This window comes from Uranotaenia lowii, chromosome 3 (genome assembly GCF_029784155.1).
Source record: "Uranotaenia lowii strain MFRU-FL chromosome 3, ASM2978415v1, whole genome shotgun sequence".
Classification (NCBI taxonomy): Eukaryota; Metazoa; Arthropoda; class Insecta; order Diptera; family Culicidae; genus Uranotaenia; species Uranotaenia lowii.
This window is the reverse complement of record NC_073693.1, coordinates 288,406,252-288,429,090: the sequence shown is the minus strand read 5'-3', so window position 1 is coordinate 288,429,090 and position 22,839 is coordinate 288,406,252. Positions and strand designations below refer to the sequence as shown.

The following is a 22,839-nucleotide window of genomic DNA, read 5'->3' as shown; positions in this document are numbered from 1 at the left end:
TTAATTTTTGTGAAGTAAATTCTGAATTTTGACAAAACTTGCATGGATTTTTGGTCCTTCATTTTGAAATCAAGTGCTCGGATTTTGCCAGGTTTTTAAATAAATAGCCAGTTTGTCCGTCCCTGATACGTGCTGAAAAAAATCTGGCTATCTTAATGTAGCTTTTTTTAGTAGTAAAAAATACTTTCACTCAGTCATCAAGAAGTTATTGCATTGAATTTCAGAACTGGGAGCTCATATAATGAAATTATATGCTTATTTGGATTTAGCTCTCCCAAATCAGTCGAACCACCCTTTAAATTTTTTGAATCATTTAATAAATGTCGATTTTAATGCTATTTAAATCATTTCTTAAAAGTTGTTTAAAAAATTAGATTTATGTGTCCATAAAGGAACAAAAAAACAATTTTTCATTTATTCATACTTTATTTGTTCAAAATTTGTAACAAATCGAAACGAAGCACTTATATTTTATTTCATTCGTTTCAAAATAAATAAAGTTAGGATGAGAGCTTGACATTCAAGAGCATATCGATTGAAATAGAGTTCCGAAAATTTAAGAGTTCTGAATCATATTTCATTACATTATTTCATAATTAAACTAAGATATAGAAATAAAACTCTCCGACCACAATTCAAAATGTGAAAAAAAAATTTCAGAATTGATTTAAAAAGCAGGATATTTCTGAATCACTAAGAAGAAAGAAATAACGAGAAAATTATAAAATCCGAACTTTAAGATCATTTTTAAATACATATACATGTAGCAATTATTATCAAAAACAAGAAAATATTGTTGCAAATTGAGAATCATCAAAATTTCGTTGTGTAAATTTTGCGCTGATATGAAAAAGCTCAGGAAAAAAGTTAGTTAAAATATTTCTTCCCGTGTTCTTCTATTCATCAACAAATGTATTATTTTTATTTTTAAAACGACTTTTAAAGAGAGAATTTACTTAACGATCTCTTATGTGAATTTTTTTGATGTTTAATATTCTGTTGTTAAATATAAATTATCTTTCTATCAAATTATCCCACATGGAAAATTTTAGAATCGCTGATAGAAGTTGAAAATAATAAAGGATATCAAAACAAATTTACGATCTTCACATATTATTTCTAACATGAATGTCATTTATGTTTAAGGGTCATCATAAATAAGTAATATTATTATTTTTCATTAACTATGCAATTTTCCAAAAACCTCTGAATCAGATAAAAGAAATCAAATTTAAGGAAAAGGACTCCTCCCCCCACTCTCACTCTTACAAAAAGATAGTTTTAACACTACATATCAGAGTTCTTTTAATTGGTCGATTTTTGAAATTTCTCAAAGTCGCCCCCTCTCCCTTTCATGATAACAAAAATCCGCATTTTTATTTAAAAGCTTACGGACTTAAAAAAAATGCTGGTTACAATAGGATGAATGTTTAGAAACATTGAAAAGTTATTGTAGAAGAATATTCAACAAAACTTTTGAAATGGCATTAAAAAAAATTAAAATTTTCTGGAAAATTTCATGTTTAAGATATAACCATTATTGAGGGTTTTCATAATTTCTGAATAGAGATATCCGATTTTAAAAGATACTTGAAAAATTCCTCTTGACATTAAAGTTCTTTTCAGATTTGTTTTATTTAATCGATCGTTTAATTAAACGAGCAACAATAAGCGAATTGTCCAGCTCTTAGCTTCCTTTAATTTGAAAATTGACAATTGTGAAATGCTTCGTCGACAGTTTAACCTTTTTTTCAAAAACTACAACTTCCTCCAATGATCGGAGTTGTGATGCTTATTTAATGCAGCATTATTCAAACTCAAAATCTAAGCGAAAGAATATTAAGAATTTTATATTTGTTAACATTACAAGCAATTGTATGTATCACATTAAAAAAAAATCATAATTGAATAACTCAAGCGTAAAATCAGGATCAAAATACGATGAAGAGAAGCACAATTAAACGCTCATCCAGAAATGTTGCCAACAATTACATTTTTCATAATCTACCCTCAGATCTTCCCACGCTCGCCCAAACCATCAATGGAATCTTTTCTTGTGTTCGTTTTCATTAACCCACACAAAAGTTCCGGTTCCGGGTGGTCGAGTTCAGGTTAACGAAGTTTTATTTTTATAACCAGAATAAAAGGTCACCTGCATCGCTCTGTTTCATTGACGTAGGTAATGGGTTTTTATTTAAGAAATGGATAAAACTTACGTAAAAAGGTGCTCAAATTTAATTCAAAGTGAATTTTCTATTTTAAATTTTCAAATTCGTTCAACTACAAATCATTCCCGAAATGATAAAATCTTTTTTTCTTCCCATCAATTGGTTACAAAGCATCCAATTTTCCCCTTATCATTTGTCATTAAGTCCAAATTGTCTGCTTCCGGTTCCAGAATTTTGATTAAAATCCAACGTTTAATCCGCCAAATGACAAAATACTGAATCCTCCGTATTTAACCGATAAGGCTTGAATTAATACCGGCAGCAGCCAGCAGCAAGACTCTTATTTAAACACGAGAAGGCGAAACCGGACATCAGCCGCGATGGCAGTAAAACGTTAAGAGAGTCAGAGCGAGCGAGCGACAAAAAAAGTGGAATTAATATTTCATTAACTTGGCAGGAAAACACGATCCCCGGGATCCAGTAAATGATTCACTCGATCCCGGAACCTTGGAGTTTTATTATAAAGGCGTATACAGAGAAATGCGGCGGAAAAAAACAAAAGAGCCGGGGCCGAGCTGGAAAAAAATCTGAATCCGGAGATGTTATTTCAGGCTTCGAGGCACTTTTGGCAGCGCAAGTCCAGCCCAGGCAGTGAATAAATTTTAATACATTGTGAGTTTTGGGCAGCTTAGTTTTTTTTTTGCTGAAAGAGGGAGCATTTTGCAAAGTCCGAAATAATAGAGCGCTACATTCACATTCCGGCATTCATCGGATCAGGGTTTGAATTTCATTTTTGTAAAGACGAAAGAATATTAAATTGAAGCCGCTGATAAACTTCTCGCTTCCTAGAATGGAGATAAGGTGTTAATCATATTTTTATCTTCTCTTTTTTTCCAGGAAGCTTTCTCCAACGGATTTTAATTACAGATCATCAAAGGTAGGTTATTAACTGGAAATTTAAAATTTCAATAAAAACTGATTGGTTTTTTTTCTATTTTAATACAAATTTTCAAGACGATTTATGAAATTTTTCCTTTTACAAAAGTTCAAACGCAGTCCTGCCAAAGCTTTAAGCTCAACACATTTATTCGCAATCTCACTCTCTCGGGCAATCGGCATCAATTTGCATAGGTATGCAATCATAAATCAATGAAATGGATGGGCCTATCTGGTGTAAAATCACATTTATCAAAAGGGCGAGCTTTGCATATTGAGGCGGCTGATATTTCCTCATCCATGTATCGTGTATCGTATCGTCCGGCCCAACAAATGCTGCATATTGCATGTTGTTCCGGGTGTTGATGCATACATGCATACAAGCATACACGGATACATACATGCATATGAACCGGATCTAGGCGCAGCAATGTGTAATATTTTCATTTAGATTAATAGCCCTTGACAGGAAACAGCAATCGGGTAGCATCCCTACCTTCCCATCTATGCAGAGAAAGCCATTAAAAGCAAAATTAATTGAATAATTTTGAAATTTCAATCAATACCCAAATCTATCAGCTTCCAATGAATTAAAAAATTTAACGTTTGTCCATTCTAAAGATCTAAGTTCAAATTTGAATAGAAAAAAATTATGTGTTAGAGAAGTTTTGTAAATAGTTGCTGAGCAGTTCAAGAAATCTCTTTTTGAAGAGAATTTTTTTAAAAATATTGATCTTGTGATTTAAAATGATAACTAGCACGTTTCCTTAACACTTTAAGATGTTATTTGAGTAAATAATCTTAACACAATTTTCCCATATGTTTTGGATAACGTGCCGCTATTAAACCTACCCCTTTTTTTGAAAATATGCACAAACATAAATCAAATCAACCCTCATCCGTCCCTGAAATTTTTACCCATTACAGCCTCTGGAGTGACACTCCTGACTAGAACCAATACACATCTCTTTTGTTTTTCGACCAATTTTTACAAAATCTTTAGTTTTGGAAACTTCGTGATGTAACTCAAATATGTTTCACTGACAATGTCTACTAAAAACTCTTCAATTTTCCGTTTTTCAAAGTAAAAAAAAACATCCGATAAAACATACTTCGAAAAAAAGAATGTAGAATGCTCGAAAAAAAATTTCCTTGAAGTCCAAAAAAGCTGTAGCAAGAAGCTATACGTTGCATACAGGAATATACTATTTTGATAATTTTTAAGATCATGACCACAACAAATGTAATAAAGTGTTGTAAAAAGAGTACCTTTCAATCAATGAAGCGTCAAAATTGTTAAAGTCACTTCAGATAAATTTAGTAAAGAGTGTAAGAAATTTGACGTAATTTGTCACATTTATGCATTTTTATATTGTTAAAACATGAAACAGAATTTTCGACGACTTTCGAAAAATAGTTGTTTTTCAAACTTTTTGTCAATTTGCAATTTCCCACTAGAATAGGTATGAAATTAGCCATCTATGTTATATGAACTTAACACGGAATTCTCACGTTAATGTACTCAAAATCCAGTGTAAAATTGAATTTAAGGAAAAGAAAATCTGAGAAATTGCAAATTGATAAACATTTCGAAAATCAGCTACCTTTAACAATTCGTCAAAAATTCTTTGTTTCGTATTTTGACAATTTAAAATGCAAAATTGTGTCCAATTACGTCAACTTTTTAATCCTCTTTTCAAATTGATTTGGTGTGACTTAAACATCGAAACATTGACATTGAAACGTACGGTTTTTATGACACTATTTGACATTTTTTGTTGTTATTTTCTAAATTTTTTTAAAAAAAATCTTATGTATAGCTTTTAACTTCGGCATTCTAGGACACGAACTGAAATTTTATTTCGTATTTCGTAGTTGATCTATAGTCTTTATTTCTGAAGCGTGTTATTTCTGTTTTTCTTTTTCAAAGTTTTAATAAAGTAAAACTAAAGCTGGATGTTGTCTGAAACATATTTGGGTCTCATTACGAGGTTTCGAATACTAGAAAATTTTGTAAAAGTCGGATGAGAAACAAAAGAGATGTATTCGTTTTAGTCAGGAGTTTCAAATTGATATTTCAGAGACTGTAACAGGTAAAAATACAGGGACGTATGGAGGGTAATTCATCACGAGTAAATGGTTAAAAAAATTCAATTTACTTTAACATTTGAGTTACTCAATTTTGATTTTTTCTATTTTAATTAAAATTAATATTTAATGACAAGACAAATACGTTAAAAAATAAAATAAACAAATAAAATTTAAAGATTGAAATGCTTGAAATTTCGTTTAAGATAAATAGTATTTCGAGTCATTTAACTTGTGTCTTTCACTATAGCTGTTTGGACAGCAGAATCATGTAATTAGTCATTTTGATCAATTTTCAGAAGTTTCTAAAATATTTTTCGCTCCTGCGGCCCTTCCAAAAAATAAAAAAAATTGTCCTCAAAGTGTTAATGAAACAAACAACATTAATACATGGATCTGTTAAAAGGATTTTGGAACCAGAATGCTGAATAATACTGTATTCCAAACTGAAATAAATAAAAATAAACTATAATTTGACATTTTGAAATTTTCAATCAACAACAAGAGATCAAAATATGGAAAAGAGTACTTCAATTTTAACCGGGATTAGAGAGTATACAATTGCAATTAAATTAATGTCGAAATTTCGTGTTAATCACAGTATAGCAAAAGAATTTTTTTTTAAATATACTAAATTCAAATACTATGACAAAGAAGCAAATTCATTCTTGCTAGTTTTCGATTTCTTAGAAAAATTTACACCGACATACAGATTAGAAATTTAAAAAACTCATTCATAGAGCATTTAAAAATAACTTATTTTGATTAGTAAACAAGGCATTAAAATTCTCATTTTTTCATCGACATTATTTTGAAACGCTGATTTCTATTACGTAGGTTATAAGTATCTTTCTATCAGCGTATCTTTTTGGTAATTTTTTTTTTAATATAAAATTTTGACTTCAAAAGTGAACAAAAATCCGATTTAATACGCTTAACATTGGAATGGAGCCTTTCTTATATCCTGTAAATTATATTTTAATAGATATGACACAACATAAAAAACAAATGATAGATTTAAAAATTTTCAAATATGATTAAAGAATTTCGATCGCAGTAAATCCAAAATCAATTTCAAACAGAAAGGTTGGATTTTATACGATACACATATTTTTAAATAATCATAATTTTCATACAAATATCATAAATAACAAACAATTGGAGATATTTTAAATGACGAGATTTTTGCATGATGCCGTTTTTATGACATTTTAATCTCATGCCTATTTTTAAAGTCACAGCATATGGTCACTTTTTTTAACAATTTTTTAATTTTTTTAACAATTTTGAAATATCATTATTTTTATGTCTGTCAATTTTGTCAATTTTGTCAATTTTGTAAATTTTGTAAATTTTGTAAATTTTGTAAATTTTGTAAATTTGTTAAATTTTGTCAATTTTGTCAATTTTGTCAATTTGTCAATTTTGTCAATTTTGTCAATTTTGTCAATTTTGTCAATTTTGTAAATTTTGCCAATTTTGTCTATTTTGTCAATTTTGTCTATTTTGTCAATTTTGTAAATTTTGTCAATTTTGTCATATTTGTCAATTTTGTCAATTTTGTCAATTTTGTCAATTTTGTCAATTTTGTCAATTTTGTCAATTTTGTCAATTTTGTCAATTTTGTCAATTTTGTCAATTTTGTCAATTTTGTCAATTTTGTCAATTTTGTCAATTTTGTCAATTTTGTCAATTTTGTCAATTTTGTCAATTTTGTCAATTTTGTCAATTTTGTCAATTTTGTCAATTTTGTCAATTTTGTCAATTTTGTCAATTTTGTCAATTTTGTCAATTTTGTCAATTTTGTCAATTTTGTCAATTTTGTCAATTTTGTCAATTTTGTCAATTTTGTCAATTTTGTCAATTTTGTCAATTTTGTCAATTTTGTCAATTTTGTCAATTTTGTCAATTTTGTCTATTTCTCAGTTTTGTGAATTTTGTCCATTTGAAAATGCTGTCAATTTTATAATTTTCGCAAATTTATTCAATTTTGTCAATTTTGTCCAAACAAAGTATTTGAGCTGTTTATTATTGTGGAATTTATTTATGGAATTATTTAGATTTTTTATAAAATTATTAAAGTGTAGTATTTCATTCATGAAATTTTTTTCTGAAATGTCAGCTCGAATGTGAGAGCGTTTGGCACATTTTTTCTTAAATTTTTGTAAAATATTTATTTTTTCCGTCGGCTTGTCTTGCAAGCACCTTGTCATAACAAAATATTGCCCAATAACTATTAAAAAATTACATGCGAAGCAAATTTGCTTCCAAATATATGCATTTTCTTAAAACTGCCCAGATGCTCTTAATTCGATTAGGGAGGACTTGGTGGCGCTACTGTTTGGTTATTATCTTCCATTGGCTTCAGCAAGTGGCAGATCTGATTAACTCCCACCCCGTCATCGGCTTTGCTAGAGGGATGAAAGACATGAAGAAGTTAAAATCCAACCAAATAAAATTTAAAAAAAAAATCGGCTTCGCTAGACACGAACAACAACAACAACCGAACAATTGCACAGGTTTTCCAATGCAAACGAAAAGCATTCATCGCTCAACGTAAGATCTTAAAAGAGGAATGAAAAAGGGAACGAAAAATCTAGCCCAAAAGCTTAAAGCTCGAGACAAATGAGTAGCATTTTTCTGATTTGCTTCTAAGGGCGAAATTCTCTCCTGTCGTTTGTGCTTAGGAAAAAGCTTCCTGAGCACGAACGGCAGATGTGAGATGTGTCCGCGTTCTCGTGTCGTTTTCCCTTACTCAGAGCAATCTGTGCTTGAGAATCTATCGTTGGATGGAGGATGGTACTGACAATCACTATCGAAATATACAATGTGAGAGTCAAGTCTCTATGACTAACCCAATAAACTTCGGGTTCGCTCCCCTTGATGCAACTCCTTATGCTCAACTATGAACCGGGAACTTAATCCCGATATTATTAATCTAATTCGGCTAAAAGCGGATCCGGAATACAACATCAATTCAAACATTACAATAGGATTACGTTTTTTGGAGTGGTCATTTAATGATATTTACTACGAAAAAATTTGTTTAACTATTTTGTATTTTTTTCTATCTTTTATAGATTGAAGAGCAAAAAAAATACATTTTCAAGATAAAAATAATTTTTATTGTACAGCCCAGTTTCGTGAAAACGCCGCGAACAAATTGTACGAAAATTCACGCTAATACACATAAATACAAGGACATCGTCAGAAGAGTACTTCGAGCTGATTCGATAGGTTCCTATATCTAAGACCCATATTTAATTATCTCCCAAATCGACCGATAACTATAATACCTTTCTGAAAGAAAGGCAAAAACATATAAATATTAAGAGACGGCCGTCAGGGAAACATGCGACAAAACAAGTTTTTTTTCGGAAAATGACTGGAGTTCAGTAGGCTGAAACGAAAACAGAACAGCAGTTTTAGTTTCGTCGTACATAAATTACCGAAAAATATCAATAAATTAAACCATGAGAAAGTGCGCTGATTCAAAACCAAACAAAGATGTTGAATCAAGAAACTGAGATATCTTAAAAAAAATTTGAAGAATACCACCGCTTTCACATGTCTCCTAAAATAAAAAATTAAAACAAATCAAGAACCCATAAGGCTCAATCGTTTTACAGTGAAGTGCCAATGATACAATTCTAAATTTCAGTAAATTCTTCTAATATTCAAGCATAATTTTTTTTGTTTTTAGGCAAGTAACGTTTTTACTGTACAATATCTTGAATTCTGCAAAAGCCTACTTACTTGATTCAAGCTGTTCAGCATTCGTGTAATATCGCATTAAATTGATGAAAAGCTGCCCTTTCAAAGGCAGTAGCAACAGCTACAACTGAACTCGAAGCAGGGACCCATAGCAAGCATGTTTCCCAATCAAGCAAAGCTAATCAAACGTAAAAACAAGCCAATCGATAAGCCATCGCTCCAATAAACCTTGATTCTAAATCAGGCACTTTCCACCAGTTGCTGATTGGGCAGGTTAAGGAGGAAAAAAAGATTTTGGTGGGGCTCCAGGAAAAATAAAACGCCAAACGAAACGGCGCCACAAAATCCTACATATACCGGGGCAGGGAAAAAACATAAAGATTCCGGCTTTACGACCGAATCTGAAGAGCGGACTGGAAAAAGTATCCTGAGGGTAGGGGGATGGTGTAAGATTTTGGAATAAAATCGGTGTTACACCACCGGGTTTGGGTCAGAATTAGAAGCTCTCGAAACCCTTTAGGGGGACTCCCTCCCTTGATAAGTAGCGGTCAACAGAAATAAACGAATCTACTAGCGCGTTCCGTAGAAATTGAATAACTGCATGTGATTATCGGCTGAGTCCAACAACCTTTTGACTGTGGTATTTTTACCCTCCCCGAAAGCGAATGGTCACAAAAACTTGTTACCCCGAAAGAAAACTCACCAACAAACCAATCTGGGGATCTGCATTAGCATAATTAATGCTTGGATTGGAGTATGGCTTCGAGTGCCTTCCTAGGGCTTAGGGCAGTTTGGACGTTCTTTCTGCTAATGAGATGAAATATCCGATTTGGATGATGATGGTGGACGATAAACGGGTTCCGGAAATATTAGCGGTAATCGATTTTTGCTTGGAGGAAAATTGTTGGTGCTGAGGTCTGTTGAACATAATCCAATCTTTCAAGAGAAATAGGAAAGATCCAAGAAAAAGTCAATGAGATTTTTGGAACATAGACACGAATGATCCAGAAAATTTTTAGGATGTTTTTGTATACCTTTAGTCGAATAATTTGATGCCGTTTCTATTTATTGCAGTACACTACAAAGGCACCTTGATTAAACTTCAAAAAAAAAAAGATAAATACACATTTGAAGAATTAAAAAAGATTGAGTTTATCGGTTAGCTCCCATCCGGACTAGAATGTTAACTTTGCTCCCAAAAGTTAAGTTAAATTTTAAATTATTATTTCTTATTAGATCCCAAATTTCACCAAGAAACTTTAATGTCTACTTTTTAAGCCACATGTCGTACTTTCACAAAATTTCAATGTAACTTTTCAGACTAAAATCGCTATATTTTGAACAATCATACCGATTTGGGAAAAAAGTACACGTTTATGAAAATGGTTTCATGAGGAAATTTTTTTATACACACATCAAAAACTTTATTTTTTATTAAAATTGATTTAGCCAGCGTACTATTATAAACTATTGTCTGACTTTTAATACGTTTTATTATGTACATGTACATATGTACATTACGCAACGAGCGAGGTGGTTAGACCAAGTGAAGCGTGATCTGGCGAATGTGGGGTTCCCGAGAAATTGGAGAACGGTTACCATGGACCGAGTGAATTTTAGGAATTAAGTTCGTCAAGTTATGTCGTGAGACGGAATACTATGTAAATAAATAAAAATAAAATATGTAGTGGAGAGTGGGGTATTGTGGGCCATGGGGAAACGTGTGCCACTTTTAATATCTCAGATGTGTGTTAAGATAAAAATCTCAAACCAACTGCAATCGTCGTCGCTTTGCGTGAGCATATATTTCTATATGTTGTTAACTGAAATACGCATCATTTGCTTCTTTATTAAACAAGCTAAAAAAAAGTTAGAAAAATTTACCTACATAATTAAAAAAACACCTGCTAACTTCATCGATGGGGAACCTAAAGTGCATAACAAAAATATGCTCATACGCTTATGATCTTAGTTTTTTCATGTTCTTTCACGTGAAAAAGGAATTTTTGATGAAACATCAATAAGTCACTCAAACGCAACCAATTTGCAAATCATAGCTTGTGGGGAATCGTGGGCCACACATCTTGAACCATCTATATTTTAAGGTTTTTATACACATTCAGAACTTGAAATACGTTTTTCCTATCTGTAAAGTTTTCTTATGCCAAATGAAGAGTTATGAAAAATATTTTGTTCATCCTACATAAGAAATTTTTCCAAAACGTTCGCGAGCCAGGTTTTCGAATCTATGCGACCATACACAGCTCTCTTTTTTATTTCATCATCTGAAATTGCTTTAAAATTACGAAATGAATTAGGAAATCACAGTTTTGGTCAACTCATAAACTTTGCATGATATTTGGTCAATTTGGATTTGGTGGCCCACGATTCCCCACCATTTTTCAAAATCCAAAAAATATTGCTTTTTTTCAAACAGTCAGAATTTGGGGGAAAAACTTATTAAAATTATAAAAAAAAATACCTTATGATACCTTGAAAATGTAGAAAACCATACCATTTTTTATTTTCATTATATCTTTTATAACAAAGAAGTTATGGAACAACGAAAAAAAGTGTCCCATGATTCCCCACTCTCCCATATATTATTCAAAAATTGTTGAAGAGCAGAAAGACAAAATGAGTTGAGGATAGTTTATCTGTTGTTAAGAATCATCAAAATTTTTTAGATCAAACCTTGGTAGATTGACAAATTTGTTCTTGCATCGAGGGAAAATTAAAAATAAAATAATATTGAAATAATTAGTTCATAGATTTGTTTGAAAAACAAGGAATTTCTGGAGAATTCTTAATGTTATTAACCGTCGTCCGTCCCAGAAATTTTTTATCCAGTACAGTCCATGGAGTGTCAATTTAACACTCATGATTAAAACCAGTATATCTCTGTTATTTTTCCACCAATTTGTACAAAACTTATAGTTTTGGAAAGCTCGTAACGTAACTCAAACATGTTTCTCAAAATTATTGAGCTACAATATTTTAGCTTTCCGTTATTCTTAGCCTCAAAAAAAATCCGAAAAAGACATGCTTCGAAAAAAGACTATGTGTCAACTACGGAATACAAAAAAAATCACTTAGTTTCCAAGAAACCTGAAGTTAGAAGCTATACGATGCACAACAGGATAATTTTGTTTTAATTTTCTTAAGGTTATGAAACCCTACTTTTCAGTCAATAAACCGTCAAAATAATTCAAGTTAAACCAGATAAATTTTGAGAAACGGTTGAGCAAATGACGTAATTTAATACATTTTTGCAATTTTTGATTGTTAAAATATAATACATAGGATTTTTGACGAGTTTTCAAAGGTAGCTGCCTTTTATCAATCAGAAATTTTTCAGATTTTCTTGCACTTAAATTCAACTTTGCATTGGATTCTGAGTATATTAACGCAAGCTTTCGGAAATAAGTTTATATTTACCAGAAAGGCCATTTCAAACCGATTCTAGGGATTTTTGTCAGCATTACTTAGTTTCTTAAAGTTTTTGAGTCTGATAGATAATTTAAAAAACCGTACAATACATATACGATTTTTTCTTTTTCGATGCCTTAAAAAACTTTACCCAGTATGACGAATTGTCTTAATGATATCTCCTACAAACTTTCTGTTACTTTTATTACCCTAAACCTAAGCTTATAGTTTTAAAAATGTTTTTCATACAATAACCAATTTTTTTCCAATAAATATTTTTATAATTCAGTTACCAGTCTGGACTATAATGCATCAAGATGCAAATCATAGATTCTCCTTTAAAATCTCGTTTCCATATGCCGGAATTCGGTTGTTTAGCATCCAGCAGCATCCATCCAAACATTAATTTTTATGATTTCAGCTAGTTCAATTTTTGGTAATATTTTTTACCCCTAAATGTATGCTGCACCTTTATGCATTTTCTTCAGAAACATTAGGCTGGAACAAATATCAATTTCTTCTTTTGTCACCCCCCCCCTTCGAAATTTCCAAAAACCCGAAGGGGGGACAAAATAAAGTTTGATGTATTTTATGTTAATTTTGACAAAAAATTCAAATATCCGCAAGATTACAAGACCAAAATACAAATTTTGGAAGATGGGAGTTTTTCCATCTTCTCTAATCTTGATTTTATTGAATTATTCGATAAAAAAAGTACTTGATTTAAAGGTTTTGTGCAATGATGGAGTATGCTCTTTTGTTGCATACAAGCTTTCGTGCGATTTATTCCAATTTATTTATTTTTCGCATTATTTTTTATTGTCCCCCCCCCTTTCGATGTTCCAACTTCGAGTGACAAAAGAAGGATTTAAAATTTGTTCCGGCCTTATTGACAGAGAAAAAAAAAATAAAAAATTTAATTCAACCAAACCAAAAAAAAATCATTTAATATTTTTTTTAACAAAGTTCATTCCAATCCACCCCTTTTCTAAGTAGGGATGAAGATCGCATGTTTTCATTAATGTAGAAATAACTGGTAAAGCCAATAATTTATCTTACAATGTCAATTTGATGTCCCATTATTTTTATCTTCAACTCGTTTCAGAAACAGCAGATTTATTTCGAAGGCTTTATGATCAATGCACCATATGAAAAATTATTTTTGAAACATAAAAATTTCAGACTTTGGAGTAAAACTTCTGGAAGTATTTTTTAATGAGATCAGAAAAAATCCTTTCGACTGTTTATTAGTTTTTTTTTGTGAATTTCAAAGCTAGCAAAAAGGATATTTGTTTCCAAGTTTGGCATTTCAGTTCGTAAGTTGTCAGTGTTAGAAAAAGAACATTCAAAGGGTTTGCCTACAATTCTATGTCAAAGCATACATAAAAGCGAAAATTTTTATTTTTTGGAAAATAAATCTTTTGAATCCTTTTAGCGGGAAATAATTATTAAATGTTTTTTAAGAAAAATATTTAAATTTCGTGCTTATCAAAGATCCTATTAATTATCAAGAAAAATGTATATTTTGAACCCTAGGGGTTTTTTGAACACATAATAATTTTTTTGAAAATATTTAATAAAAAAAAAGTTGGCAGTTCACCGATGCTTTGAAAATATGGCATACCGAAATTCACGCAGAACACACACACACATTCTCGCAAAACAGTAGCGTACAAAATAAATTCAATTTTCGTGGATTTTTTTTCATAAGTCAATGTTGATCTAGCAAATGTGGAGTGGAGAAATAAGTACTATTTTTTATTTTAAGCTTAGAAAAAAATAATACTTTAATTCAGATTGGTTAATTCAAGTCTTCTTTTTTCTTAGATTAATTTTTTTTTAAATTGACTTATGTACTTCTTAATCTTTAAAAGCTTTTAATGAACAAAAACAAATCCCTATAAAAATATGTCAAACTCACTGGAAAATGTGCATTCATTCATAACTCGTTCTCTTATGTTGTGCTTCCAATCAGCGTTGCCAGATCTACGAATTTCTTTGGATTTTAACTACTTCTATGGATCGGTCCTCGAAATCTACAGACTTTCAGCATTTTCTACGGATTTTTTTTACGGATTATCAAAAAAAACATAGGAATTCTGATGATAAATACTGACGACAAAAAAAAAACAAATTTTATTTTGCCAGAATGATAACATTTATCGTTTTTCGTCAAACCTACGGATTTCAGCGGTTTGCAATCTGGCAATGCTGCTTCCCATCGCTTTGCGCAGAGAGAAAGTCAAATGAAATGGTAGAAAAGATAATTGATAAAAAAAGATCTTCAAATCACATGTTGTTGAATTTTTCAAACATACTTCAATATATCGAATTTTTTTTCTTGGGATAGGAGCATTGTTGTTTTGTTCTATTTGGTAAATTTTTCCACACATTTGATTTTTGTAAGATATTTCTGTTTCAAGATAAAGCGAAGGAATCAAGTATCATCAGGGATCAAGTATCCTCATATTCCCCTATTTATTATTTTGAACATTATGCAATTGACTGATTGTTGGGCGAAAACACGATATGCGTAAAACGAACAGCTTTTTAAAATGAGCTTGGCAATATCTAAGATAAACATTGTAGTTTGAATGAATTTTAATTAGCTCATAAGGACTGTTACATATATTTTAAAAATGTCAAATATACTCAGACAGAGGTGAGATAACACAAAGCAACAAAATTCATATTTTATCGACACGCAACAATTTGAAAATAGGGTTTGACTAATTTTGAGACGCAACAATTTGAAAATAGGGTTTGACTAATTTTGAGACGCAATATAAATATGCAATAAAGTTTTATTTCTACCAGTTCTGGTTTTCGAAATACCTTTTGAAAAAGAAGATAAAAACTCATTTATGAAATTTGTGCACTTTTTCGGCAAAACTGTAGATTTTAAAAATTAAATTCGTAATAGAATATTTGACTTCTACAGTAGTTTTAAAGAATGATTTTGAAGAACATAAGCGTGTAGGTTTAGAAATCAGAAATAATAAGCTAAAATATCGATGGTCGAGTAAATGAGAGAAGCATAAGAAAACAGTTTTTATATTCTAAATAGATCACAATAGTCAAAAGTGTTATCCGATCATATCCCTTCACCAAAACCTTCAAACCAAAATTGTTTTGTTAGCATGCAAAGGTGACCTCGGTCCTAAAGCACAAAATTGATCTTTCATTGCTTTCTTCTCTTTTACATCCAATCTAGCAGAGAGAGAGAGAGAAGAGAGAGCATTAGTTCTGTACACTGAGAATAGTCTGCTAATCACAAGCACCATTCTGTTGACTATTGACCTTTAAAAAGGGTTGATGGCCTCGCTCTATCACGAAGTAGCAACCATTGGCGATGTGGAATTCATTCTACAGTGTGGTGATAGAGAAACAACAGAGAAATCAGTTTTGGACAAAGAAGACATGCGAGATATATCTACATGAAGTTAAAAACAGAAGATCCTGCATAGCGAAGAAAGACCCTGGCAGTTAAACTCTTTAAAAAAATATGATCCAGCAGCCTATCGATGGAGCTCAATGTGTACGTATGCTAGAGTTAATTTCGTCACGTTCATGGTGGTGTGATTGGCAAACGCGCCGTTGTACTGTCGCGGAAATTGCGGGTTCAATTCCCGTCGGTGAGCCGTTGTACCTTTTTAGGAAAAATCATAATATTAACGACGAAATTCGATAGATGTTTCGACAACGTGAACATGAGCGCATTTCAGCAAAAGAGGCTAATGGTAATAAATTAAGCTTATAATTTCTTAGAAAATTCATGTTTTCAAACATAATAAATTTGTTTGTCTTTCCGGACTTTCTTATTTAGAATTACGTCAAGATTTAGTCAACCATATTTGAAGAGTAATACAAACCTCAATGAGAATCCAAATATTGATTCGTTCAGTTTTGTTAGAATGAAAGGTGCCAGAATGTCAAATAAATTTGTGCTTTGATAAAACCCCCCTCAAAGTTGACCAAACGATTTGAAAATTGGTATCTGTACTTGGACTGACATATGAATCATAAACTTTCGTCTTGTGCAAATTGTGCTAACCTTTTTCAATGAGTTAAATATTTGAAATAATATTTGTATTTTTTTTTCTTGTTGATGTTGATGATGTTGATGTTTTTATCGTTCAACTGATCCCAATTTTCAATAATTCATATTAAATTTAAAACGTCACGGTCCCCATTCGGAACGGATATTTGCTCCAATTCTAAAGGGCGTGCTGTTTTCGGCTCGCTCACATTCACGGCGTGAAATTAATTTTCAATTGATTGACTCGGGTCTCATTCTGTGCTATACGGTGGGGGTGGGACTGTTAAAATGGCACTCAATCATACGACCACTGCCTAGCCGGGAATCGATTCAGCAGTTCTTCTCGATAATGAAGAAGTAGCACCGGCTTCAGAGGAAAGCTAAAGGTAGGGTGAAAGGGTCAACAAGAAACCCGAAAGGTGAAGCCTCGAATGGAATATGATTATTTGATTACAGAGCACCTCGCTCCCACGCACAGAAAACGGATGTTCGTTCGGTCGATGTCATGATGGGGTTTGTGTTCTTAATTTTTGCAGAACCCCAGCTGTTTGACGCTTCAAACCCCCCACAAGAAACGGAACAGGAAGTGGGCACGGAATTCAAATAAAACCAGACTTTTGAGTGGGAGCTATTTTACGAGATGTTCCAATGTTCGACCTCGAATAGGGGAAGGATATTTCGTCCGTTTGATTGCAAAGACGTGACACAACGATTGTGGATGAATCAAATTAAAATTTTCCGTTATTCGTACACAGCTTTCAAAGGTTGGGTAGGGTGTAATTTGGGGTTCCAATCAGCTCGAACGATGACAGCGACTTGCTTCACTTGATGGGACTCTTTGGTGTGCAAAATTGAAAAGCCATTCAAAGCAAATGAATGAAAATATACACTTTCCGATTTCTAACCACAATTTCAAATAAATATATTTTTATCCAATTTAGATTAAGCGATCTTTATTTTTTAAACGATTTGTGTTGAAAAAGCTTTAACTTTCGGAAATTACGGAATACTAGACAAAACGAGATAAAAGGTTAATAATTTTTTTCCATTTTTCAATCACCATCAAAAAAAATTTAGTTGATTCCTTTGCAGAATATTCATTTGAAAACACAAAACCTTGAAATTCAAAATAGATCTTATAATAAAAATAGGTCTGATGAGTAAAACGAACTAATGACATTGATCAATAAAAATCATTTGTTTAAATGAAGTACACATTTAAAAAAACAAAAATGAAGAAAACGTCAGTTTATAGAATAATTGCTCCAAGTCTTACTTGGAAGATGATCGTTTTTACATAATGTATATCAATAAACAGCATCAAAGGGAACTCCACAGCGCCCACAGTTCAGATTGTTTGACTGAATTAAAATATAAAGTTTTGTATAAGGATTTATCTTTTAAAAAATAAATGATTAGATTCTTTTTGCACGAATATGGGATTACTTGTAATAAATATTACTCTCCTGTATCATTTTATCATTCTTTTTGTAATATTCACATCACGTTAAAAATGTTCCTAGCAATATTTTGAATAAAATACTATTTTGGTCAATTCAATTTTATGAACCTTTATCACTGTTTTTTCTGGGTAATAAGGGCAAACTACCAATTTGCTCAGATATTTTCAGTCTAACTCGATGTCAGATTTCTGCAAAAATTTTATATAGGATCAATATTACAGCTCTTCCATCCTGCGGCTTCAATTTTTTTTGTAGTTTTTGGGTCCAACTTTTCTCACTATGGGATATTTTCTATTTTTCTTACTATCATCAAGGGGTTCGCAGTTTACATGAAATACCATTCTTCGGGATTCTTCGTAAAAAATGCAACAACCATCTCGAAGTCCAAGAAACAGTGATTATTTCTGAATATGTAACAAAGCAAAACAATTTGAATTGATGGTCGGGATGAAAGATTTCATAATAAATCTGATTAAAAAAGTAGTCCATCATAATCGAGGTAGCTTAAGTGCCTTTGACACTTTGCAGGCATTGCAAGCTGCCCGAATTCTAATACAAACATACATTTATCAACAAGTTGATTAATCTCGGAATGTCAACTTTTAAAATAGACGAACAAATTCCATGTATTTAAATATGCAGAAATGTTTGATATAATCATCTTTAACCCTTTAATACATGACTTTTTCCAAATGAGAATAGCAATTATTGATGAAATAATATAATTTTAATTTGAATAACACAAATCAACTGGTTTGAAGTCGTTATTTTGAGGTTTATAAAAGTTATGGCCCATCAAAGATGAAAAATAATTTTTGAACTTCTTAATTCATTTCAGTACGATTTGACAAATTTCTTCCAAACCTTGCTAATTGGGAGCAGGAAAGTGTTTGTGATTGATTGAGACCAAAAAATTTGTTAGAATTTGCAAATCTGAAGAAATAACAGCGATTTTTCAAAAACTACTTTTTCAAAAAAAAAAAAAAAAGAATTTGATTTTTGCATTTTACGCGCATACTTTGTCAGATATCTTACAAATACATTAAAATATCGTATCAAAAATACCATGGGCTAATTTGTTTTAACCTCTAGAATACTTTTTGTGAATACATCACTCAAAAATATTTACGCGTTTCCGAGATATTTGGATTTTGATTAGTGTTGTTTTAAAACAACACTTTGCATTAAAGGGTTAAGTAAATAAAATTTTCATCATAGGGAAGGCTCGAAGGGCATCAAATATAAAAAAAAATCGAAAATTTCGGGTTCAAGTCCTGCCATCTTTTTCGAGAAAATTTTTGATATTTACGGCTTATGTTCTTTCTTATGTGAACAAATTTTCAATTTTTACAAACATCACAATTAAAGTGTCTTTTAGTTTAAGTTGAATGATTGAAAATCAAGATCAAGGGCGAAAAATATGAAAAATTTGAGAAAACAGTGAACTTGCACAGAAATTAATCTTATTATTGTTTAAAGAATATTAAGAAAATAATTGTTTAACATGAGATAGTAATTCTAGTTTTAAATAACGTTTTAAATAAAACTGACGTAATATGCATATTTTTCAGCAAAAATATCGTGAAAAGTCTTATTTCATCAGAAAAAAATCATTTTAAGTTGATTGTTTTTAAGATGAAAAACAAATGAAACAAGACTGAATATTGACAATTTTTGTCATGCTGTGCAATGATGAGCAGAGGACAACGACAAGCGAATCACCTTATTTTTCATATTTGTGTCAATTTTTGCCACGATTGATTTTTCATATTTTTGTCATATTTGTAGGGGAGAGTGGGGAAACGTGGGCAACTTTTAATATCTCAGATGTGTGTTGAGATAAAAATCTCAAACCAATTGTCATCGTCGTCGCTTTGCGTGAGCATATGTTCCTATACGTTGTTGACTGAAATACGTATCATATGCTTCTTTTATTTATCAAGCTAAAAAAAGTTAGAAAAATTTGCTTACATAATTAAAAAACACCCGCTAATTTCATCGATGGGGAACCTAAAGTGCATAACAAAAATATGCTCATACGCTTATGATCTTAGTTTTGTCATGATCTTTCACATGGAAAAGGAATTTTTGATGAAACTTCAATAAGTCACACAAACGCAACCAATTTGCAAATCATACCTTGTGGGGAATCGTGGGCCACACATCTTGATTCACCTATATTTTTATGATTTTATACACATTCAGAACTGAAAATACGTTTTACCTATCTGTAAAGTTTTCTTATGCCAAATGAAGAGTAATGAAAAATATTTTGTCCATCCCATATAAGAAATTTTGTCAAAACGTTCGCGAGCCAGATTTTGGAATCTATGCAATCATACACAGCTCTCTTTTTTATTTCATCATCTGAAATTGCTTTATAATAACGAAATGAATTAGGAAATCACAGTTTTGGGTCAACTCATAAACTTTGCATGTTATTTGGTCAATTTGGATTTGGTGGCCCACGATTCCCCACCATTTTTCAAAATTCAAAAACTATTGCTTTTTTTCAAAAAGTCAGAATTTGGGCAAAATAACTTTTTAAAATTTTTTAAAAAATACCTTATGATACCTTGAAAATATAGAAAACCATACCATTTTTTATAATCATTCTATTTTTTATAATAAAGAAGTTATGGAACATCGTAAAAAAGTGGCCCATGATTCCCCACTCTCCCATAATATTTTTGACACAGTTTTATCGGTTTTATTTTTAATTTTACTGTTAAATTTTTGTGATATTTAACAGAAAAAACGGAACTTTGTTGAAAACATCAAAACTCTATCTTTGTTCATAGCAGGGTTATAAAGGCTTTATTTCAAAAATTATTTCAAAAAAATTAAAAAAAATTATTTAAAAATTTTTAACGCAGTTTTTTTTTAATTTAATATTGTTAGATAAGGATTTATACGAATAAGACGTTCTAAACATTTATTAGGGCATTCCAATCAGACGTTTTGAACAATATTTCAACAATCTTTGTCGTTTCCTAGTTAACTTATTGCAAATTTAATTTTCAAAGTATTAAAGTTTCAAAGAGAAAATTATGTCAATGTAGAAAGAAGTCAGTGCTGAAGATTGCCAATTTTACAAATCACAATCACATTATATATGCCAATTCATTAATACTTAATTATCACCCACACTAAGAATATAAAAAAAGTTTTTCAACAGCATTGTTGAGGAATTTCATGGATTGATATAATGATATTGGAAAGTTTGAAGGTTTTATCGAAACAGATTTATGGAAACTTTGAAAATATGTGTGTAAGTGATCCATACTGAAGTATTAAAACCCCAAATAAATTTTATTGAAAACAGCGAGCAATTTTGATTTCCACTGAAAAAGTTACAAGCTTGTTCATTTACTTGTATTCAATCTCGTTATCCATAGGAATTTCAAAGATAAATGATCATATAATTTCATAAATGAAAAATCTGTATAACGTTAAAATATATAATTCAAAACACTGACCAGTCTTCACGAAAGTTTTCAAAAGAGTTTGGATTTTAAGCATTAAAAACATCCTAAAACATCATCAATATAACTTTTTCCATTAATTTTTTCTTTTTTAATTTCCCTTTTTTGAAGTACTGTATCTCACTAGACCGCTGCAAGCTTTGTATGAAAATTTCGAATTCACTCATTTTCAAAGCTTCCATAACTTTTTTTGGTTGGTTGAAAAAAAATTATTTTGCATAGCCAATGAATTTGTTGACTTATATAATCTGAAAATAAAAAACTCTTAAAATATGTGAAAACACTAGCCAGCAAAACCTTCCTATTCAAATAATTTTCATTGAATTAAATTTTTTGATTTGAAATAATTTTAACTTTTTCCATACTTAGCTTCTTCTTATGTTCCAAAAAAAAAAAGCTTAAGAATAGTCAAAACCAATATTAATGAGAAACTTCAATTCAAGATTATTTGAATTTTCTGGATGATTAAAATCGCAAAAATGTCTTCTTCTATACAAATTTCCATACAAAATTCAAGCGCGTTGTGCTAGTTCAGGAATCTGCCAAATCATCTCAAATTTTACACTGCTGCTTGGTGATTCAAAAGACATGTGAAAAAATATATGGGAGCAAAAAATCATTTTTGCTGCGGTCTAGTGTCTCACTAACAAGGCACAATAGAAATCTTAATTCGGATTTAGGAAAAGAGAATTGATAGAAATCCAGCTTTTTTTTAAATGGTTCTATATTTAACAAAATAAAGGTCGATGAAAATCCATTTTGAAGTGCCAAAAATAATAGAGCGAATATTTCATTGAAGGCTCTGAATCCCGATATAAATTCGATTTTTTAACCGCCATAGCTTTCTGAATTTGAGATTTCTAAAAAATAGGAAAGTGTTCATTCAAAAACCGGTGTTTAAATTTGATGATTCTGAAACAAATACGACATTATATTTCAAACTAAATCAATGACATACTTTTTTTTTTTTTTTTTTTTTTTATTTATTTAAGTCTTTGACTGCCGTCATACAGACCGAGTATTAAAATCACTTATGATTAAATTAAAGTTATGTTAATGCTAGGGAACGTCACGGATTGCACATTTAAACATTGATTTGGATACATTGAAGTCAAACAAGTGTGAAACATCGTTGAAGACTTGACAACATCGATTAAGCGGGTGGTTTTGTCCAAAAACTGTTCTGCTTCTAGGTAGCCAGAAGGTGGTTTGGTTGCGCAAACGGCGTGCTGGGGCGTGTAAACTCAAGCTTTGGAGCAATTGTGGACAGTCAACAGTGTTTGTCAGGATATCGTATACAAACATTCTTTGCAAATATGTTCTTCTTTGACTCAGAGACGATATAGACAGAAGAGCGCATCTTTGTAAGTAAGGCGGTAGCCTTACGGGGTCTCGCCAGGGCAGTCGACGCAGAGCATAACGAAGAAATTTTTTCTGAACTCGTTCGATCCGTTCGATATGAACAGAGTGGTAGGGTGCCCAAACTGGTGCCGCATATTCCAAGATACTTCGCACTA

At 31.2% G+C, this 22,839-nt stretch overlaps 1 protein-coding gene across 1 annotated transcript in view; it reads left to right on the top strand.

The window, feature by feature from the left end:
* Window positions 1-3,065: 3,065 nt before the first annotated feature.
* LOC129757909 (neuroligin-4, Y-linked-like) overlaps window positions 3,066-22,839 on the top strand; it is a 525,864-nt gene continuing 506,090 nt past the window's right edge. Inside the window, exon 1 of the mRNA XM_055755293.1 lies at window positions 3,066-3,105. The gene's annotated coding sequence lies outside the window, so the exon portion shown is untranslated. The remainder of the gene's footprint in view (window positions 3,106-22,839) is intronic.